This window comes from Pollicipes pollicipes, unplaced genomic scaffold, assembly GCF_011947565.3.
Source record: "Pollicipes pollicipes isolate AB1234 unplaced genomic scaffold, Ppol_2.1 Scaffold_7231;HRSCAF=8579_pilon_pilon_pilon, whole genome shotgun sequence".
NCBI classification, from domain to species: Eukaryota; Metazoa; Arthropoda; class Thecostraca; order Pollicipedomorpha; family Pollicipedidae; genus Pollicipes; species Pollicipes pollicipes.
The window spans coordinates 263,355-269,354 of NW_023597034.1; the positions used below are offsets into that span (position 1 = coordinate 263,355).

Below are 6,000 nucleotides of genomic sequence, written 5' to 3' on the forward strand. Positions count from 1 at the left end.
CAGTTACCAAGTGTTGCCTAGCAGCGCGAGGCCCGAAGCCATGTTAGATACTTGCCTGGCTTATGGTGTTGACGCTCCCGTCCGTCACGAGCACGCGGCGTTGCTTCATGGCTGCGGGCTGCACACGGGCTGTTCTCGACACGGATCGATGTTTATTTCTTGTGCTAGACATCCCCGTACTGAACGGTACAAACACGGTACATCACATCGGTACATCACATTATTCCATTCAGCAACACCACGGTGGCCGCCACAGGGACCACACACACCGTCGACGACTACCAGCTACAATTCAGTTATGAAAATATGAGCCCGCACACCCGCCTCCCCACCGACCGCGCCGGCCTGGCTAGTACCGGGGAAGTCGCCACCCCGTCCTCTTGGGTGCGTCCCCTCCTATGTCCCCCAAGTTCGTATCCTGTGACGTCACCGGGGTAGAGTGCCGCGAAGGTCCCGGCTCCGCCATGTCCGGTGCCACCCACGCGCGCACACATTCCACACGAGCAAAGCACGTACAATTCAGGCGAAGACGGACACCATTACATTGCGACAGTGGCGACATCTTTGACAGTACGCGGCGGACGTGTGCGCGTGCCCATCCGCCGGGCGTTCTCCGCTGTCATGACAGATCCAGACGACAGATCGGCTTACTTGACTTGATCCCGGTACGTGCGAAAGGGGCGCGACATCTGCAGCGACGGACACCAAACCTACACTCGGGATCGGCCGCTGAGAGGGTCCGCGTGATGTGAGATACTCAGAGTGGTTTCATTGGCATACGGCACGATATAGAGCAAACCGGCACGCCGTGAAGCAACGGAAACGACGATTGGCTAGGGCTGGTGTGCATTCGGCGGGCGCGTCAGGCCCGGGATGGTCAGGAGTGGGCGAACGGGAGGCAACGGGGCCGCGCTGCGATAATGGCACGCCCCTGACCCCTCACCGGCTGTGCGGTTGCCGTCCCCTCACCGGCTGTGCGGTGGCCGTCCCCCGGGGGCATCCGTGCGCGCGTACAGGGACGTGTTGCCAACCGCGTCTCCGTGATCCTGAAGAGTCCACGGGGAGTTTCGTTATCTCACCCGCGTCTCCATGGGAGAGAAGACCCTGGACGCTGGACAGGACGGCGCACTTCGGCCCGGCCTCCGCTCCGCGGCAGTGGTGGGGCATCACGTGACGTCAGACGGTAGTCACGGGCGCCGACCGCTGGAGAACTTCACGGGGTCGGGTACGCCCATGGAGATCCATATGGAATGGGGAACGGATTGAGATGGGTACAGCTTTGCGGAGAATCGCTGGTACTGGGTGGATGTATCCGCATTGTCGAGTAGATGTTTGCAAGAAACCCCCACGCCATGCGACCGTTGTCAGCGCGGCTTGACGACGCACCGGCCTGCTGAAGCTGTATTGCGGCGCCTGCCCTCTAGCCCGGCAGGAAGGATGGTTACTTGCGGGGATTCGAACCACGTATCTCTACTTCCCAGACGACACAAAGTTACTAGTTGCGATTATCTTAGCAATAATTAGCTTCATTCACACCGATGTTGCAAATGTCAATGTAAAATAATAAGTTTGGCTGCAAACTTTCCCGAAATTTTGCGTGTTTTAGAATTCAGGGCAGAAAAAAATGTAAACAGTGGATAACGGGTGGGTGAAGCCGATTTAGCTTGTGTATCGGATGGGTACGGGGCACGGCCTATGCATAACGGGCGGACGGGGTGAAGGCAACCTTACCCGTGAAGGTCACAGCTGACCACGAACGGCGAACTGAGACGAGGTTGGCCAGTTTTCCAGGCCGGACAAGCGGTGTCAGACCTGACGGCGCACCCTCATGCACGGATCATGCACTTGTGGAGACGCCGGTCCCGCCGCTGAGGGGCGTGTGGCAAGAACTGCACGTGGACCCAACACGAGCCAGGCCTGGAGTCGTGCCCGACCTGTTAGATACTGCCCGGGGCAAACCGCCGCGAGCATGCCGGCCGTTGACAGGCCTGTCCCACGCTAGTCGGCCAGTGGTAGACCTGTCCCAAGCCAGCTGGCTCCAGGCCAGCCTCCCTAGGTGAACCGGCCCCAGGTGGGCATGCCCTAGGTGAACTTGCCCTGGTGTGTGGGTCTGTCCCATGTACACCCGCCCAAGGTACGCTCGCCTCAAGCGTGCGCCCTCTAGGCGGACTTGTCCCAGTTGAACCCGTCCCGGTTGGGCCGGCCCCAAACACGTTTCTTTAGGTGGGCCCGCCCTAGTGAAGCCTGCCCTAGGGTAGGCCGGCCTAGCGGCGAGCCGGGTGAAGCCGCCCTCGGAGCTGTGCTTGCCGTCCGAGCTATGGCGGTCGCTGTTGATGTCGCTGGACGTGCTGGAGGAGAGGGTGGTGGTGCTGCCGTACGGGTCGAGCGAGCTCTGCACGGACAGCTCGCGCCGCCGGCTGACTCGCTTCGGCGACATCTTGGCCGGCTCCACGCTGCTCGGGTCGGCTTGGAAGGCCAGCGCGTTCATGATGATGTGGTCCGGCACGATGCCCAGCGGGTGGATATCCTTCATCAGGATCGTGGCCGGCACCTTGTGGAACTGGATGAACTCGAGGAAGGTGGAGATAACCTCGCGCAAGTCCAGGCTCGAGTTATCGCAGTACTTCTTTGACCACATCAGCGCCGCCTGCAGGACACAGGGCGGCGTGGTTAGCCACGCGCGACTCCAGAACCCACAACACGTGCGTGCGTGCCGGTTAACAGGTGCGAGGAGTGGCGCGGAAGAGGGGGGGGGAGGGGGGGCGGGGAGACAACGTGGCTATGCCCCCAAAAATGGTAAAGAAGAACATTTTCGTCCCTGCCTGAGCTTTATGTTCGGCTCGCCTGCATCACATCCGCAGGCTGACTCCGCAAGATCCTATCTTCCCCCGTTCCCCCCCCCCCCCCCCGAGTGCATGCCTTTTCGATAGTCGATTCCGATTCACGGAATTCAAAAATTCTTCACTTCATCCACGAAAAATGCCGCGAGAACGCACATATGGCTAAGACCCACCTGGAACTTGGTAACCTCGTCGGCTTTGAGCTCCCTGGCCAGTATGAGACGCACGACATGCTGCGGGTAGCAGCGTGAACGAGCCCAGATTCAACACCTCGTTACCATGGAGATCAACGAACTCCAAAACCTGAAATAGTGTTGAAACGTATCACGCTCAGCCAGGGCGCTAAATGAGATAGTGCGATAAATGTATAGGACGTGACGTAGTGCGGTATATACGACATATAGGTACCTAAAAACAGCGAACACTGAAGGTGCGGAAGAGCATATTGGCACGCCTTCTGCTGCATGCGTTAAACCCCGCGTGTTGGCATTGTAGCCCAGCCCGAAGACGGTGCCTCAGAGGGCCCCCCGGTGCGAAGCGGTAATTTGCTATGACTGTGATTTGCGACGGCCACAGCAGGTGCTATTAAAAATGTCTTTGAAAGCTCCCATTTCAGAGGCTCTGGCTCTGGCACGAACTAAGCTCAACGCTTTACATTTGCATAGACTGTTTAAACGCTCCATCAATGGCGGTCAGGAGACTGGCCCGGCGTCTGTGGACGGTTTCCCAGCGTATCCACAGACGCTTTGGGCTAAACAGATGCACTGCAGTGGGTCTACTCTCCAGCACGACCGCTCCCCCCCCCCCCCTCCCACCGCTCACTTTCTGCACCATAGACTTGGTGCACTTGTACTGTATGTATCGTTCTGCCGAAGCCAACAGAGCGCAAACGGTGTCGACATTGATGCAGCACTGGACGAAGCCGGCGCAGGCCCGCCGCAGCTCGTCTAGTCCGTAGTAGTCAGCGGCGTTCATGAGACCTGCGTGAGCGGGGTTCATACGTCACCGGCGCGCAGCAAGGTCCTCTCCACCGGGCGCTGACTGTCGCTGGCGCCCGTCATTTGGCGTCACAGGAACACACGGCGCCTCGCTCTCCTGACAGACGCCAGCGGATTCCGCGGGCTGGGCGGCGGCGTGGTCATGTCGGTGTAGTCTTAAGGGGAATGTTCAGCATTTGCATGAGATTTTGAACTGAAAAATCGATCTCGTAGATTGTTTGGCGCAGTTCACAGTCCTGCCTTTATTAAGGCCTAAACACCTCCAGTTTCTGAGCTACACGCCCGCGAAGACGTGGAGAACATTTCGGGGAGACTATTTCAAAGCCGCCTTGACATTTATGACACCATCATGACGTCATTCAAATCCTGCCATTCCATTAGCCATGCGGCGATCAAGGTCAATATAAATATAAGTGTGAAGTCGTTCATATCTGGCGTTTGTGAGCACGATTTCTGAATATAACGGCCGTCAATTGACTGTGAAGCAATGCTGCGCAAGGTACTGTGATGTGATCGAACAATGACGTTTTGAGGAGCAAATTTATTAAACAGAGAATTGTGCCGTCCAGACCAGTCTCTTTCACTTAAAGGGAATGGTTCACATTTGAGGATATTGAAACATGCATCAGATGATGTGATGAAACAAGGCCACTCACAACTGTTGGTATACGTTTAAAGTGAGAAAGACCGCTAAAGACGGCACGATTCTCTGTTTAGTAGATATGCTCCATTGCGTCATGCTTTAGACCTTGCGCGACATTGATCGAGAGCCAGTTGGCCACCGTTATATCTGGAAATCGCGCTCATAAACGGCGGACATGAGCGCTGTGACAATAATATTTTTCTGGGCCGTGGTCCTCGATACGGCCAGGTATCTAGGTACTCTCCCCGATATACCTCTCCCCATTTTCGCGGGCGTATAGCTCAGACTCTAGAGGGGCTTAGGTCTTAAGGAGGGCATGACTATGAACAGCACCGAAAGGTCTTTGAGATGGCTATCTCAGTTCAAAACCTCGCATAAATGTGAAACACTGCCTTTAAAAGCATGACAATATCATAAATAAGCATGCTTTGTCATATCTGATGCTCGCGTCAATATCTTCAAATATGAAACACTCCTTTAAGCGCGGCGGGCGCAACTCACGTAACGGAGTGTGACGCGGCCGAGGCGCAGCCGCCGCGACACGGGTGTGTGACGCGGCCGAGGCGCAGCCGCCGTGACGCGGTGCGTGACGGGCCGGGCGCAGCCGCCGTGACGCGGTGTGTGACGCGGCCGAGGGCAGCCGCCGTGACGTGGTGTGACGCGGCGAGGCGCAGCCGCGTGACGCGGTGTGTGACGCGGCCGAGGCGCAGCCGCTGTGACGCGGTGTGTGACGCGGCCGAGACGCAGCCGCCGTGACGAGTGTGGCGCGGCCGAGACGCAGCCGCGTGACGCGGTGTGTGACGCGGCCGAGACGCAGCCGCCGTGACGCGGAGTGTGGCGCGGCCGAGACGCAGCCGCCGTGACGCGGTGTGTGACGCGGCCGAGGCGCACCGCCGTCACGAGGCGACTCACCGAGCAGTGTTCGCGGCTGGAGCGTGACACAGCCCGTGTGCACGTACTCGATCAGCTGCCGGAACACGTCCGGCTCGAACTCCTCGATAATGAGGGTCTGGTGCTGGCTCTGGGTCGGCTGCGGGCCCACAGACGCCCGTCACCCACCGCCAGGGGTCGACAACCAATCGCCCAGCTCAGGCAGCAGGGCCAATATGCAGCTTGGCTTAAGGGTTGTGAGTGAAACTTGAGTAAGACAGCTGATTAAAAAGTCACTGAGCAAGCCACTTGGTTATTGGCGCAATCTAAAATGACTTAAGTTGTAGTTTTGCTTTGAGACACTGGCTATAGTAGAACAGAAGTTTAGAAAAAGACCTGTACTCTTGACGTTTGAGGATAGGTAAACAAAGTCGCGCCGACCTTTATCACAGGCTCTGTTATATACATAACACTTCAGCAACATTTTAGAAGTCTACTGTCGTGACTTATTGGTCCAATAGTCACCATGCGGCTGTTCAGGTTTTCACTTGTTGAGACTGGACATCACATTCTGAGATCCTTCGTTGATGGGGTACTGAACTAGGCGTAGGTAGTCTACTGGCAGGGTTGATTTATGTTTCAATACGCT

General features: G+C 57.2%; 1 pseudogene; it reads right to left on the reverse strand.

Annotated features, from left to right (window-relative positions):
• Positions 1-1,937: 1,937 nt before the first annotated feature.
• On the reverse strand, positions 1,938-5,526 carry LOC119109216 (serine-enriched protein-like; annotated as a pseudogene).
• Positions 5,527-6,000: the final 474 nt, after the last annotated feature.